General features: G+C 47.8%; 1 protein-coding gene across 1 annotated transcript in view; it reads right to left on the bottom strand.

The window, feature by feature from the left end:
• TBC1D1 (TBC1 domain family member 1) overlaps positions 1-17,248 on the bottom strand; it is a 141,807-nt gene that overhangs the window by 44,317 nt on the left and 80,242 nt on the right. The gene's annotated exons all lie outside the window — the stretch shown is intronic.

Below are 17,248 nucleotides of genomic sequence, written 5' to 3'. Positions count from 1 at the left end.
ACACTCTTTTAGGTTGCATGCAACTCCAGACCCTCGAATGCCAAAGAAGAGTCCATTAACATAATAACAATAATAACAATAATAACGGTAACAACTAGCAGCATAGCCTAGTGGAAAAAGCACAGTGTGGGAGTCGGGAGACCTGGGTTCTTGTTCTGGCCCTGCCACTTGCCTGTTAGGTCACCCTGGGCAAGTCGTTTAGCCTCTCTGTGCCTCAGTTTCCTCCTTTGTAAAATGGGGATTAGACACCTGGATACCCTCTAAGATTGTGAGCCCCAAGGCAGGTCAGGGATTTTGTCCAATCCAATTATCCAGTATCCACCCCAACGATTTGCACAGCGCTTTGCACAAAGTAGGCATTTATTAAATAACCATTATTATCATTACATTTGGGATGACTGACATTTTATTTGCCATAATTATTAACAATTGATTTTTATGGTATGTACTGAACACTTTCTACATGCTGAGCGCCCATGGAGATTCGTGATAAAATCAGACCGGATCTCGGTCTCTGTCCCACCCGGGGCCTAAGGTCTGACAGGGAGGAAGGCATTTATACAATTCAAGTGGATTTTGGAACAGGAACTGAAAGAGTGCTGGGACCTCTCAGAATGCTGACTGCAGGATTAACATCTGCAAATTCTCTTGTGCCCAGCAGCTGAAGAAACTTTTAAAGTGCTAAATAAAGAATGGGTGTGTGTTTAAGAAAGTAAATCCTCTCTTCCTGATGGTCCGTTGTTTCACCAAGCATATGCCATTTCCAGCAGTGAGCCCTAGGAAGAATTTTCTCACTGATTTGTCGATTGGCTAAAACCAAATACAAAAGGAGTCTGTCTCGAGGAGCTGAGCCAGCTTTTGGAGAAAACCCCTCTGAGGGCACACAGGAACCCACTCCTGTTTTGGGACATCACTGCAGCAGTGTCACAACGATACTAATAATCGCGGTATTTGTTATGTGTGCTGGGGTAGATACAATACGATCAGATCAGATACAGAGCCCGTCCAAGGTGGGGTTCACGGTCTAATGGGGAGAGAAAAACAGGTATTTAATCTCCAGTTTACAACTGAGGAAGGAGGCACAGAGAGGTTAAGTCTCTTGCCTAAGGTCACATGGCAGGCAAGCGGCAAAGCCCGGATCGGAACCCAGGTGCCCTGAATCCTAGGCCTGTGTTCCTTCACTACACCATGACGTTTCTCAATCCTGCTTTGTGTTAGTGTAGTCCCTATGGATCGAGGTGCCCCAAGAATTTCCCATACTTCATCTCTTCAACACTACCAACGTACTGATGAAAGAAGAAGGGCCCAATTAAACAGAAACTGGAGAGGTCACGGGGCAAACCACAAAAAATGCTTCGAAGGAAGATGAAAGCCTGGCAGGAAAGTTTAAGAAGCAGGGGCAGGGAGAGGTAGTGGAAAAGGAGAGGGCACAGTTTTAGATTCATGCTTTCTTTGCTATTCCTTCCCCAAATGGCACAATTTTTAAAACAGTATTTGTTAAGCGCTTACTTTGTGCCATACGCTGTTCCAAGTGGTGTGGTACAAACAAGCTAATCAATTTGGACACAGTCTCTGTTCCACATGGGGGCTCACAGTCTTAATCCCCATTTTACAGAGGAGGTAAATGAGACACAGAGAAGTGAAATGACATGCCCAAGATCACAAAACGGACAGGTGGCAGAGCCGGAATTAGAACCCAGGTCCTTCTGGCTCTCATTCCCGTGCTCTATCCTCTAGGCTACGCTGCTTCTCACAATTAAACATGGATAGGCTGAATCTCACTGACTTGGGTCCAGCCTTGAGCTGGAGCTTGGCTCTGCCCTAGTCGGGTGGAAAGCAATCTTCAAAAGCTGCTTTCTTACTGCCTTCACAGCGGTGCCAACGGAGGAAACAGAACTGACCTCCATCCCCCACAGAGGACCACGGCCACCCAGGAACCAGCTCTCCCCGACCTGGGCTGGGCTTAGTAAACAGTGACAATCACCATTGCCAGATAGTGTGAGGGGCGGCGGGAGGGCCGAGAAATGGACCCCCCAGCTCTCGCCCCGGCCCAGACCCTCCCACCGTCTCGGCCGTTCGGTCAGCGGCCCAGGGGTCCACTGCTCGAGCTGGCTGAGACCCATTTCCCAGTAGGCCTGGTGAGGGTGGTGGGCAGGGAAACTGGGAGCGGCGATGGGAGAGGTCATGAGGGGAGGGGGATCCCTCTATGTACTACACAAGACTCTGCTCGGTCCTCTTTCCCTCTGAAATCAGGCAGGGACGGGGAAAGGGGGATGGCTGTGGCACGGGCGAAGAGGAGGAAACTAGTTTGGAACAGGGCACTTCACCAAGGCGTGAGGGGCACATTCATGAACTGCATACTTGCAGACACCCTAGAAGTGAAGGACAGTGGAGTGCCCCAGGGACGACTGCCAGTGAAACTAAAAGGCCATCCCGGACTGCTTGGTTCAGTCCACGGAGCTCGCCATGGTATGTGCAATATGAAATGACCCCAGGGTCCTCGGGTTGCCAATTGTCTCCATTGTTATCCTACTAAATTGTTTGACAAGCTCCGTGTGGACGTCCCCTAAACCGCAAATAATGCATCTAACAACCCACAAGTCACCTCCGGCGGGAGCTACGATCAAAGGAGCTGGAGGAGCAGGAAGCTTCTTCTTGAACCCCTCTCCTTCTTGGAATAACATTTCCCAGATCCTCTGGGAAATGAACCTTCTGGGAGGAGGACTGTCTGGCTAAAGGGAGTCTCAGTCAGCCTCAATCTCATTCTGGAATAACAATATGCTTTTATCCAGGATTCCTCCTCGCCACAGTTTGCCTTCCTTCCCAGCATACCCCCTGATATCCCTGTGGTGACACTGTGGGATTTGGGCGATTCTGAAGGATCTAAAACCCCACAGGGATCCAGGCCAGTGGAGAGCCCTGGGCTCGACACAGGCCGGTCTCACATCCTGATTTTGGCTTAGGCCCAGCCTCCTGGGGGCCCTCTGGACCCTGGCTGACCGGACCAAGGCACAGCCCCCAGGATCTCTCAATGTGGGTCGAACCCTGGATCGCAAGCCGGGCGGGGGCGGAGAGAGGGTCCCAAACTACCCAATGACGTTCAGGGCTTTTGTTGCATTTTCAATTAACCACTTCAGATCAATTAAACCACAAACCCCAACTGGGGATCGGGCTTCAGATTCCAACTCCAGACGTCGCCCCAAAGCGCCTCCATTGTTTGAAAGGCAAGGAGGGGGTCTAACCAACTTCGGTGGAACAAACCAGACCATTTTCTGGAAAAGCCATTGAAATGACAAACAGAACCTCCCCCAAAACTACCCCTCCTTGGCCCAACTACATTCTCCAGCATTAACAAAGGCTTTGCGATTCCCAACCTGGACGGAGAAAGCCGTGGACTGGATGTGGACAAACACAAGCATGTAACTTAGAAGACACACCATCTCTAGACTGTAAACTCGTTGTGGGCAGGGAATGTATCTGTTATACTGTAGTCTCCCAAAAGCTTAGTAAAGTGATGAGCACACAGTAAATGCTTAATAAATATGACTGACTGACCTATAGGCTAAAGAGGATTTCTCAGCTTGCATTAGTTTACTGCCACCTCAGCAATCTAACATGAGACATGAGGAAAAAAAAAGTCTTGGGGTGTTCATTGAGAACTTGCCTTCTGCCCATATGACCCACAGGCCTCTAGAAATGACATCTCAGTCACCTCAGCTATGAGGTAAATCAAATAAAAAGTAAAGCAATGCAACAATAATGACTGAATGAAACCTGAAATACTAGAAAAGCAGCATGGCCTAGTGGAAAGAGCAGGGGCCTGGGAGTAAGAGGACATGGGTTCTAATTCTGACTCTGCGATTTATCTGCTGTGTGGCCTTTGTAAGTTGCTTAACTTCTCCATGTCTCAGTTTCCTCATCTGCAAACTGAGAATTAAATTTTGCTCCTTCTTACCTGGACTTTGGGCCCCATGTGGGATAGGGATTGTGTCCAAACTGATAATCTTGTACCTACCCCAGTGCTTAGAACAGTACTTGGCACAGAATAAGTGTTCAACAAATACCATAATTATTATAAATACTGTAATTATTAGAGATCAAAAGACAGATGAGGGAAAACCTCACTCATCGGGCTGGGAAAATAGTCTCAAAGATAAAAAGTCTACATTTTAGTTTTATATTTAGTTTTACTATTGTACAGTGGGTGTGAGCAAGACGCTTGAAGGCAGGGAAAGTGTTTACTTACTCTTTTCTACCTTCCCAAGCATTTAGAACAGTGCTCTGCACAGAGCAGGTGCTCAATAAATACGAAAGACTGACTGATAAGCAGGAACACGGGTGTGTCTTCCACATGCTTTTTCTTCCTCATCTTCTACTGGTCTGACCCTTTCTCTGACTGTCAAATTCTGCTGGTAATTACCAATCAGTCAATGGTTCTTACTGAGTGCTTACTGAGCTTATGGGAGAATACAAATGTAAAAGTAGATACGATCCCTGCACCCTTAATTCTCTAGTTAACATTTCTGGGGGCTGAATCCTAAAGTGACCTACAAATCCTGCTTAAATGCAGCTCGCCAGGCTGGAAGCACACTGACCAACAAACGGAATCAACCTTGTGGATGTGGATGGGAAGGGCGAATAAGATGGGAATCTTTAATCTTGTTGGAGAGATAACAGGGTCAGGCCATGGGGTGACCAGACATCCAGCCATTTGGACCGACAGTCTGGTTTTCAGCCCGTCTGTTCCCCGCCTGGTGCAGGACTCAGGCTACAGAGTCAGGAGCCCCTCATGGCTGGAATTTATGTTTTTCAAGTTCCGCAGCTCGGACCCAACGCCTGAGTTCACAAGGGCTCTGGAGGGGAGAAGTGGCAGGTAAGCTGGGGGCCAGCATAGCCCGGAGAAGCCCTCTAGATCTGAGTAAACCGGGCTGGCTTCCATAAAAACGGTCTCTGTAAGACGCGGCTCACTCTACGCTGGCTGTCAGCATATAATGAAAGTGGAAAGAACACGGGCTTGGGAGTCAGAGGTCACGGGTTCTAATCCAGGCTCCGCCGCTTGTCTGCCGTGTGACCTTGGGCAAGTCACTTCACTTTTCTGGGCCTCAGTTCCCTCATCTGGAAAATGGGGATGAAGACTGTGAGCCCCACGTGGGACAACATGATTTCCTTGTATCTACCCCAGCACTTAGAACTGTGCTCGGCACTGGCTTAACAAATGCCATTATTATTATTATTATTATGTGACCTAGTGGGAAAGAGCCTGGGTTCTAATCCCATCTCTGCCACTTGCCTCAGGGTGAGCCTCTGTGCCTCAGTGTCCTCATCTGTGAGCCCCATGTGGGTCAGGAATTTGTCCAACCTGAGCATCCTGTATCTCCCCCAGGACTTAGTGCAGCACTTGGCACACAGTCAGTGCTTAACAACTCCCATCATAATTATTATCATCCAGAGCTTCTTCACTCCATCACTCCTTCCTCTCATTTGGATCCTCTGCTCTGCCCCTGCTGCCCTGCCTGCAGCTGGTCACAGGGAAATATTCAGTCCATCCACCAATCACATTTTTGGGTGCTTACTTTGTGCTGAGCACTGTACCTGAGAGAGCACACAATGACAGAGTTGGTAGATATGTTCCCCGTCCACAAGAAGCTTACAGTCTAAAGGAGGAGACAGCTATTAAAATAAATTATGGATATATTCCTTTTCCTCTTCTGAGAATAAGCACCAACTTCCGTCCCTTGAGCTTCCCTGCAGGGAGGTACCTACCAAAGAGCTGACCCTGCCTGGCTGGTGAGACTAAGGCCCTGGGAAAGAATTCAGAGACCGTGTTCTAGCTGTTCCAGAGAAAGACGTCCTCCACGGCGGGCAGCTATTCAAGCAGCTCAGAGATAAGTGGGTAAGGGGTGGGTGAGGTAAGAACCCAAACACTCAAGCTCACAATTAGCAGGCTCTGAGAGAAAGGGTTTCCTCCTTCGCTTGCCAAACACTGAACTTCCTGCCCAAGGTTTCCCCCACCTAACTTTTGGAGCAGCGTTAGAAGCTCTCGATCTTGGCATGCTGACAAGTTCTGTGAAAATCTCCCCCTCTTTCGGGAACATAACCAGACTTTCCTCAGTGATGGCAATGAACCTCTCCCCTGGGGCCCACACCACCGTATGTGTCTGTGTTGTCAGCTGTGGCCAAGCACCCCAGCTGCTCCTGAGTCTAAAGAAACAAGAGGCTCCATCTGGGTCTCAATGGGTCCTCAGCTAGCAAACAAGGACTTTCTCTACGATGTCTGACTGAGGAAGGGAGCAAACATGGGCAAATTGAGTTGTCCTTCAGTTCCCTCATCCTGACTCTCTTGTGTCTCTGATCAGGTCTCAGGGTGGGCAGGGAGAGTGAGAAGATGGAAGGGGAGAGATGAGACCGGACAGACCTCCCAGAGATGCCTGAACTTTGCCTTGCATTTGTGTCATCTCTAAACATTTCACGTTTTATTCTCGGTTTACCAAATCTGTGACTCCCATTCCAGGGCCTCTAGAACATAGGGGCCCACCCTGGCCATTTGAGGTTGGGAAATACCTCTTCTCTAGAAAACCTGGGGGAAGTGAAACGGCCACAGATGGAGATCATTAACACTAGCCCCAGGGAAAAAGTAGCCAATTACACTATTGTAATAATGACAACAACAACTGTGGTATTTGCCAAGTGCTTACTATGTGCCAAGCACTAAGAGAGATAGATATAAGATAATCAGATCAAACCCAGTCTCTGTCCCATCTGGGGCTCCGAGTCTAAGCGTGAGGAAGAACAGGTGCTCCGCACACAGTAAGCGCTTAATAGCTTAATAAATACAATTGAACGAATGAATGAACAGGTATTGAATTCCCATTTTACAAAGGAGGAAACTGAAGGCAACTGAGAGAAGAGAGGTCAGTGAACGTTCCTTTAAGTTCTACTTTGGTGACAATGACGATTAGAACTGGGTGGAGGAGAGGCAGGACTGGAAAACATGCTAGAGACAGACATAGGTCGGTCTCATCTGGCAAGGTTTCTACTTGGGAGTTTCCACAGGGCAGTCCCACACTAACCTGAAGGAAGAAGTGACCTTAGGCAAGTCACTTGGCCCCTCTGTGCCTGTTTCCTCTTCTGTCAAATGAGGAGTCAATTCCTGTTCTCCCTCCTACTTAGCTTGTGAACCCCTCGTGGGGCAGGAACTGTGTCTGACATGATTCTCCAGCCACTACCCCGTACGGTGCTTGGTACTTAAATATTATGATGATGGTGATACCACTCAGAGGGATATCAGGTCTGGTCTTTTCTGTCTTTTCCTCACTATCCCCGATTTGGTTATTTCCCTTCATTCATTCATTCAATCGTATTTATTGAGCGCTTACTGTGTGCACAGCACTGTACTAAGCACTTGGGAAGTACAAGTTGGCAACTTATAGAGACGGTCCCTACCCAACAGCGGACTCACAGTCTAGAGGGGGGAGACAGACAACAAAATAAACCATATTAACAAAATAAAATAAATAGAATAGTAAATATGTACAAGTAAAATAGAGTAATAAATCTGTACAAACACATATAAAGGTGCTGTGGGGAGGGGAAGGAGGTAAGGAGGGGGAGAGGAAGGAGGCGGCTCCCAGATTTCTGTCCTTCTGTCCTCCAAGCAGCTGTGCATGCTCCCCTGTTGGTTTGAGTCTCCACTCCGTGCCGGGAAACACTGGCAAACACCACAAGCCTCCCTCCAGTTCAACTAGGCTCTTTGTTCATTCATTCATTCATTCAATCGGATTTATTGAGCACTTACTGTGTGCAGAGCACTGTACTAAGCGCTTGGGAAGTCCAAGTTGGCAACATATAGAGATGGTCCCTACCCAACAGTGGGCTCACAGTCTAGAAGGGGGAGACAGACAACAAAACATATTAACAAAATAAAATAAATAGAATATGTACAAATAAAATAGAGTAATAAATACATACAAACATATATACATATATACAGATGCTGTGGGGAGGGGACGGAAGTAAGGCGGGGGGGATGGGGAGGGGGAGGAGGGGGAGAGGGAGGAGGGGGCTAATAATAATGATGGTATTTGTTAAGCGCTATGTGCAAAGCACTGTTCTAAGCACTGGGGAGGTTACAAGGTGATCAGGTTGTCCCACCGGGGGCTCACAGTTTTAATCCCCATTTTACAGATGAGGTAACTGAGGCACAGAGAAGCTAAGTGACTCACCCAAAGTCACACAGCTGACAGTTGGCAGAGCCGGGATTTGAACCCATGACCTCTGACTCCAAAGTCCGTGCTCTTTCCACTGGGAGGTTTTTCCGAACCACAATCATTCCCCTCCACCCACCAAGACTGTGGGGCAGAATCCGTCCCCCCCCGCCCCGCTGCCACAAAGCAGCAGCCCAGAAGAGGGTCAGCATGAGCCAGAAACAGAGATTAAAATTTACCTCGTTCCCCTCCCCACAGCACCTGTATATATGTTTGTACAGATTTATCACTCTATTTATTTTACTTGTACATATTTACTATTCTATTTATTTTGTTAATGATGTGCATCTAGCTTTACTTCTATTTATTCTGATAGCTTGACACCCGTCCACATGTTTTGTTTTGTTGTTTGTCTCCCCCTTCTAGATTGTGAGCCCGTTGTTGGGTAGGGACCGTCTCTATACGTTGCCAACTTGTACTTCCCAAGCGCTTAATACAGTGCTCTGCACACAGTAAGCGCTCAATAAATACGATTGGATGAATGAATTAAAACTGGATTTCCAAAGGCACAGCACCAGCAGCCCGATAAGGTATTTCAGCATTCCGTTCTGCAAATCCAAAGCCAGGAGGAAGTGTAATCAGCTACAGAATCCTAAAAAAAGCAGAGACAGACTTCCAACGACTAGCTTCTTGGGACCACTAGAAGTTACTTGGTTTAACACAATTACCACACTAAAAAACTCAGCCTAAATACCGACAAGGCGACTCTCCAGTAGCAATAAAGATAGAGAGGTTAAACCCCAGGTCCACTAAGCCTAAGCACCTGGCTTTAACGTTGTCAACTCACAGAGGGGCAATTGGCGAATCAGAGAAAACAGGCAACACTAGGAGGACAGGAGGGATTCCCTTGCTTCACAAAGTCCTGGGTTACCGACTGGGTGGGATTGATCCCCTATGACAACGCGGCCCACACACTTCACTCCTCTAACACCAAAATACTCACTCGCTGTACCTCTATCTCGCCGCCGATCCCTCGTCCACGTCCTCACTGTGGCCTGGGACTCCCTTCCACTTCGTATCCATCAGATCTCCACTTTCCCCACCTTCAAAGCCTTATTAAAATCACACCTCCTCCAAGAAGCCTTCCCCGACTCAGCCCTCCTTTCCTTTACTTGTCCTCCCTTCTGCATCACCTTTGCACTTGAATCTGTACCCATTAGACATTTTCAATTCACCCCACCTCTAAGCGCCCGATATTCGCCCAACCCTCGGCCCCACAGCCCTTAGGTACATATCCTCAATCTCTGCTAGTTCCCCCTCTCTAGTTTGTTTTAATGTCTGCTTTAGACTGTAAGCCGTATATGGACAGGGATTGTGTCTTCCAACTCTATTGTACCGTACTCTCCTGCGCGCTCCAGTACACTGCTGTACACACAATAAGCGCTCAATAAATACCACTGATTGATTGATCAGAGTCGACTCTTCCCAAGATGCCCCAAACTCCTAAAGGATGTAGGGAAATGCAGTCCTTAAGGATCCTAAGAAACAGCGTGCCAAGCCAGGGCGAGTTACTACAGTAGCTTACTACCTCCACATTAACTGTGGTGAGACGGCCTTAGACAATCAAGTCCAAGACTCGCATATCCAAGCCGTGAAACACAGGCAGCCAAATTGGTCAGCTCTCCTTCAATGTGCTGTTGCGTGCTGCATAATCCCAGGTTTGGGAGAAATTGCAATGTAGCATTTGCTCCTTAACTGATGCCAGACGCACGTGCCGATATCTCTGCTGACACCCCGTGATACATCCTTCCTTGACGGTATTCTGTCAAATTTGTTGAACGCTTAGTGCATTTCCAAAGCATTACATGTTCTCTGCCCATAAGGCGTGACAACCTAGAGTCTATATTTCTAGCCAAAAGAGTCACCAGAACCACGTGACGGCAGACCTGACGGACAGCACCCTCCTTTCTGTCAGTCATGTTTACTGAGAGCTTACTGTGAGCAGAGCACTGTACTAAGCATTTGGGAGAGTACAATATAACAATAAACAGACACATTCCCTGCCCACAGTGAGCTTAGAGTCTACAGGGGGAGATTATCAAGCCACATTGCTACCCAATCTTTCTCTCCAATGTATCACTCGAGGATCGTATCTGACCTGAATATCAATCAATCAATCAATCAATCGTATTTATTGAGCGCTTACTATGTGCAGAGCACTGTACTAAGCGCTTGGGAAGTACAAATTGGCAACACATAGAGACAGTCCCTACCCAACAGTGGGCTCACAGTCTAAAAGGGGGAGACAGAGAACAGAACCAAACATACCAACAAAATAAAATAAATAGGATAGAAATGTACAAGTAAAATAAATAAATAAATAGAGTAATAAATATGTACAACCATATATACATATATACAGGTGCTGTGGGGAAGGGAAGGAGGTAAGATGGGGGGGATGGAGAGGGGGACGAGGGGGAGAGGAAGGAAGGGGCTCAGTCTGGGAAGGCCTCCTGGAGGAGGTGAGCTCTCAGCAGGGCCTTGAAGAGAGGAAGAGAGCTAGCTTGGTGGAGGGGCAGAGGGAGGCCATTCCAGGCCCGGGGGATGACGTGGGCTGGGGGTCGACGGCGGGACAGGTGAGAACGAGGTACAGTGAGGAGATTAGCGGTGGAGGAGCGGAGGTTGCGGGCTGGGCAGTAGAAGGAGAGAAGGGAGGTGAGGTAGGAGGGGGCGAGGTGATGGACAGCCTTGAAGCCCAGGGTGAGGAGTTTCTGCCTGAATATCCGGTTCTAACCCAGGTACTTGGCACATAGTAAGCGTTTAACAAATACTAAGTAAAAACCTATGTATTATCAGACTGTTCTCTCGCCGTGGTCTGGTACTGACCAGGTTGAAGCATCAGTGGAATCACTCCCCGAGAACAGGTGCCACTCCAGGTATGGGGGTATCCAGAACAGAGTCGCCAGGGGGCCGGCTGCTGAACCAGGACCACCATCTGGTCTCAACAAAGCATCCCCATGGCGGCCCTCGCGGTCGGGATCGTGGGACTCTGAGCCGCACAGAGCCCAGTCAGTGGATCGTATTTATTAATAATAATAATGATGGCATTTGTTAAGTGCTTACTATGTGCAAAGCACTGTTCTAAGCGCTGGGGGGGGTACAATGTGATCAAGTTGTCCCACGTGGGGCTCACAGTCTTAATCCCCATTTTTATAGAAGAGGTAACTGAGGCTCAGAGAAGTTAAGTGACTTGCCCAAGGTCACACAGCAGACTTGTGGTGGAGCCGGGATTTGAACCCATGACCTCTGACTCCAAAGCCCATGCTCTTTCCACTGAGCCGCGCTGCTTCTCTATTGAGTATTGAGCATTTACTATGTGCAGAGCACTGTATTAAGCACGTGGGAAAGTACCATATAACACTATAACAGACACATTCCCTGCCCATAACGAGATTAAAGTCTAGAGGACTACCTCTGCTCCTCTCACTGCACTCCTTTGTTGCTTCTGTTTGCTTCGACTTTGTGTTTATTTGTCCCTGCCTTGTGGTTTGGAAGTGTTTTCATGGTTTCGCCTCTTCTTATGTGTCTGTCCCCTCCCTGTGAGTTTCTGCTCAGCTCTGTGCACCTCTTGATGGCAAGGGATTTCCACCCGTGTTCTCTCCCAGCATTCAGTACGGTACTCTGCACCCACTGAGCACTTAATAAACACCACCGTCATCTATCACCGCTACTGGAATCGATTCACTGTCCGCTCCAAGCCATCCGCGACATCGAACGGCAGGAGACGATGACTGCCCCGAGGGAGGGACTGATCACTGGAATGGGAGCCCACGTGAGATGGCCACGACGACAGCCCCGGACACTTGGAAGGGCTATGAAGTGGGAGGGTGCCGACGGTAGTTTCGGCCGCCCATCAGGGATAAAGCGTTCAGTTGGAGGTGTTGTTTCCAAACTCGAGCCCACAGAGGGTAACAGAGAGAGTCGGCAGTGGGTGCTGACTAAAGCTATCTCCCTGTCGATCTGCTTCAGTCGATGCTCCATCAATCTTCTCTGAGATACAGGAGCGGAAGGGTGTGGAGGCAGGGGGTGGGATAGAAGAGCACCGTACGCGTTGGGCAAGGCAATCGATTGTATCTACTGAGTGCCTACTATAGGCAAAGCGCTGTTCGAAGTACTTGGCGTGGCCTAATGGAAAGAGCAGAGGCTTGGGAATCAAGAGACCTGGGTTCATTCATTCAATCGAATTTACTGAGCGTTTACTGTGTGCACAGCACTGTACTAAGTGCTTGGAAGAGTACAATACAACAATAAAACAGACACACTCCCTGCCCACAACGAGCTGGGTTCTAATCCGGCTCTGTGAATCGCCCGCTGGGCGACCTTGGACAAGGCACTTTACTTCTCTGCACCTCAGTTTCCTCATCTGTCTAATGGAGATTCAACACCTATTCTCCCCTTCCCTTAGACATGAGGGACGGGGACTGTGTCTGATCTGATTTGTACTTCCAAAGCGCTTAGTACAGTGCTCTGCACACAGTAAGCGCTCAATAAATACGATTGAATGAATGAATGATTATTCTGTTTCTCCCCAATGGCACAGCACAGCACATGACAACATACAGCACAATCATTACAACTATCCCATTAGAGTGGAAGCACTTTGTGGATAGGGAGTGTGTCACGTTGCTATTCTGTTCTTTTCCAGCACCAAGATTAATGCAATCTTATCGGGAGAAGCAATCTTATAAGAGAAGCAGCGTGGCTCAGTGGAAAGAGCCCAGGCTTGGGAGTCAGAGGTCATGGGTTCTAATCCTGGCTCCGCCACTTATCAGCTGTGTGACTTCAGGCAAGTCACTTCACTTCTCTGTGCCTCAGTTTCCTCATCTGTAAAATGGGGACTAAGACTGTGAGCCCCATGTGGGACAACCTGATTACACTGTATCTCCCCCAGTGCTTAGAACAGTGCTTGGCACATAGTAAGGGCTTAACAAATACCAAAATTATTATTATTATTATTATCAAATGAGTGCTTAAATGCTGCTGCTGATGCTACCACTACTACTCCAACTTATCATAAAACAGTTTATCGTATTTAACTCTCCTTCCACATAAGCCACCCTTCTCAGGGTCACACCTGGAGAGTTTCCAGTACTCTACCAGTCTCGGCAACAGGAGGGAGAGTCAAGCAGAGGCATATCCATTCCATTCCTAGCTTGGGAGTGGAAGGCAATCTGCTACAAGTCAAAACTCACCCAGGGGCAGCAGCAGCATGCGACAGAGTCGAAGGCGGAGACTCGAGTTTACCGCGGAAGGCGGTGATGGTAAACCACTTCCGTATTTTCACCAAGAAAACTCTATGGATACACTCCCGGAATGACTGCAGATGGAGAGCAGGGCGTTCTGGGAGAGATAATAATCATAATAATAATAATAATGGCATTTATTAAGCGCTTACTATGTGCAGAGCACTGTTCTAAGCGCCGGGGAATTTACAAGGTGATCAGGTTGTCCCACGTGGGGCTCACAGTCTTCATCCCCATTTTACAGATGAGGGAACTGAGGCCCAGAGAAGTTAAGTGACTTGCCCAAAGTCACACAGCTGACGAGTGGTGGCGCCGGGATTTGAACCCATGACCTCTGACTCCAAAGCCCGTGCTTTTTCCACTGAGCCACGCTGCTTCTCTCACAGTCACAGATGTGACTGTGGTGTTGCTATGGGTCGGAAACGATTCGATGGCATAAGACAAGACCATGTACGCCAGACTGACACTCTCTCCACTTTCAAGCATTACTAAGGTCACATCTCCTCCAAGAGGTCTTCCCTGATTTAAGTCCCCTTTTACTCAGCTCGCTCTCCCTTCTGCGTCATCTATGCTCTTGGATCCAACTTGCACTTCCCAAGCACTTAGTACAGTGCTCTGACACAGTAAGCGCTCAATAAATACGATTGAATGAATGAATCTATGACCCTTGGACAGTTGATATTCACCCCGCCCTCAACTCTACAGCATTTATGTACATATCCTCAAATTGTGTATTATTGTAAATTACTTATTCATATTAATGGCCATCTCCCCCTCTACACTGTAAGTTCATTATGGGCAGGGAACATGCCTGCTAATTCTCTATACTCTACTGAATTCATTCATTGTCTTATTTATTGAGCGCTTATTGTGTACAGAGCACTGTACTAAGTGCTTTGGAGAGTACAATATAACAATAAGCAGACACATTCCCTGAACTGTCTCAATAATGATAGCATTTATTAAGCGCTTACTATGTGCAAAGCACTGTTCTAAGCGCTGGGGAGGTTACAAGATGATGAGGTTGTCCCATGGGGGGCTCACAGTCTTAATCCCCATTTTCCAGATGAGGGAACTGAGGCCCAGAGAAGTGAAGTGACTTGCCCAAAGTCACACAGCTGACAAGTGGCAGAGCCGGGATCTGAACCCGTGACCTCTGACTCCAAAGCCCGGGCTCTTTCCACTGAGCCACGCTGCTTCCCAAGCGCTTAGTACAGTGTTCCGCACATAGTAAGCACTCAATAAATACCAGTAATTGATTGATTAACAGCCGAGACAGACACAAAATGGTTTAGGAAAACGAATGGACAGATGAATAAACGACTTGGGCGGTAGGAAAAAGAACGGAGAGATGGACTACTAGGACGTCGGGCATCTGCAGAAACAAAGGTTGGGGATTCTAAAGGATGGTACTGGTGGTGGTCCCCCTTCTAGACTGTGAGCCCACTGATGTTGCCAACTTGCACTTCCCAAGCGCTTAGTACAGTGCTCTGCACACAGTAAGCGCTCAATAAATACGATTGATTGATTGATTGGTCGTAGTAGTAACAGCAACAGCAGCAACGATTGTAGACTGTGAGCCCTCTGTGGGACAGGAACTGTGTGTGGTTTGATCTGATTATCCTATCCCAGTACTTAGCCCAACACTAGGCACATAACAAGTGCTTAACAAATACCACAATTACCATTATAATAATTAGTAGTAGCAAAGGTCTTCATTGAGCACCTGCTGGGTGTCCACACTGAACTAAGCACCTGGGAGAGTATAACGGAGATACGAGACCCGGTCCCTGCCCAGGAGGCGCGTACGCTCTCACCCGGGAGACAGAAGTAAAAATATTTACCCTTGGGCAGGGGAAGAACAGGAAAGGGTGGGGGTAGTGTGAGGGCAAGGGAAGGGCAGGAAGGGGTGGGGGCGGGCTGCCAGGCCCATCGCCCGGGTCCGAATGGCTCCGTGCGGCTCGGCTTGCGGGCACCACAATCTGGGCGGCAGAACCCTGTGAGCTGTCGGAAAACCCCAGGTTAAACGTGGAAATGCTGCTCCCCGGACCCCTCAGCCGCAGGCACCGAAGCTTGGAGATGGCAGGTTCCAAACCAACAAATGGAAACCTTTTCCCATCCCTCGCCCAGCACGTGGTGGTAGTAGTGGTGGTAATAAGAGTACTTATTAAGAGCTTACTGCGTGCAGACCCCAGTTCCAAGCCCTGGGAAAAGTGGGAGGGATTCTCTTCCCTGCAAAATGGGGACGAAGACTGTGATTACCTTGATTACCCTGTATCTACCCCAGCACTTAGAACAGTGCTTGGCACATAGTAAACGATTAACAAATACCAACATTATTATTATTATTATTAGAAAACTGGGCTGTTGACAAATATCAGCTAGTTAAAGGGGAAAGACAGCCTAGGAGAAGCAGCATGGCCTAGTGGATAGAGCCCGGGCCTAGAGGTCAGAAGTACCTGGGTTCTAATCCCGCTCTGCCACTTGTCTGCTATGTGACCACGGGCAAGTCACCTCACCTCTCTGTGCCCCAGTTACCTCATCGGTAAAATGGGGATTAAAACCGAGTTCCACATGGGACAGGGACTCCATTCAACCTGAATTGCTACATCCACCCCAGCGCTTAATACAGTGCCTGGCACACAGTAAGCGCTTAACAAATACCACAGTTGTGGTATTACTAGAGAAAAAGCTGGGGATTCATTCAATCATATTTATTGAGGGCTCACTCCCACCGCACATCTGCCAAGCTAACTCTCTTCCCCCCTTCAAAGCCCTACTGAGAGCCCACCTCCTCCAGGAGGCCTTCCCAGACTGAGCCCCCTCCTTCCTCTCCCCCAACTCCCCCACCTTACCTCCTTCCCCTCCCCAAAGCACCTGTATATATGTATTCATTCATTCATTGATATTTATTGAGCGCTTACTGTGTGCAGAGCACTGTACTAAGCGCTTGGGAAGTACAAGTTGGCAACACAGAGAGACAGTCCCTACCCAACAGTGGGCTCACAGTCTAGAAACTAACTGAAAAAATTAGAATTCTACCTTGGAAGCTGTATATATCTATCAATCAATCAATCATATTTATTGAGCGCTTACTGTGTGCAGAGTACTGTACTAAGCGCTTGGGAAGTACAAGTTGGCAACATATAGAGACAGTCCCTACCCAATAGTGGACTCACAGTCTAAAAGGGGGAGACAGAGAACAAGACCAAACATACTAACAAAATAAAATAGAATAGATATGTACAAGTAAAATAAATAACTAGAATAATAAATATGTACAAACATATATACATATAAACAGGTGCTATGGGGAAGGGATATATGTTTGTACATATTTACTACTCTATTTCTTTTATTTGTACATATTTATTCTATTTATTTTGTGAATATGTTTTGTTCCGTTGTCCGTCTCCCCCTTCTAGACTGTGAGCCCGCTGTTGGGTAGGGACCGTCTCTATATGTCGCCAACTCGTACTTCCCAAGCGCTTAGTCCAGTGCTCTGCACACAGTAAGCACTAAATACGATTGATTGATTGATTGATTATCATTTATGTTACTGTGATGTTATGTTATTGAGCGCTCAATAAATACGATTGATTGATTCCCAAGCGCTTAGTACAGTGCTCTGCACACAGTAAGCGCTCAATAAATACGATTGAATGAATGAATGACTGACTATGTGCAGAGCACTGTACTAAGGACTTGGGCGAGTACATTACAACAATAAATAGTCACATT

This window comes from Tachyglossus aculeatus, chromosome 10, assembly GCF_015852505.1.
Source record: "Tachyglossus aculeatus isolate mTacAcu1 chromosome 10, mTacAcu1.pri, whole genome shotgun sequence".
NCBI lineage: Eukaryota > Metazoa > Chordata > Mammalia > Monotremata > Tachyglossidae > Tachyglossus > Tachyglossus aculeatus.
Note: the sequence above shows the minus strand (reverse complement) of the source record. Positions and strands in the feature narration are given on the sequence as shown.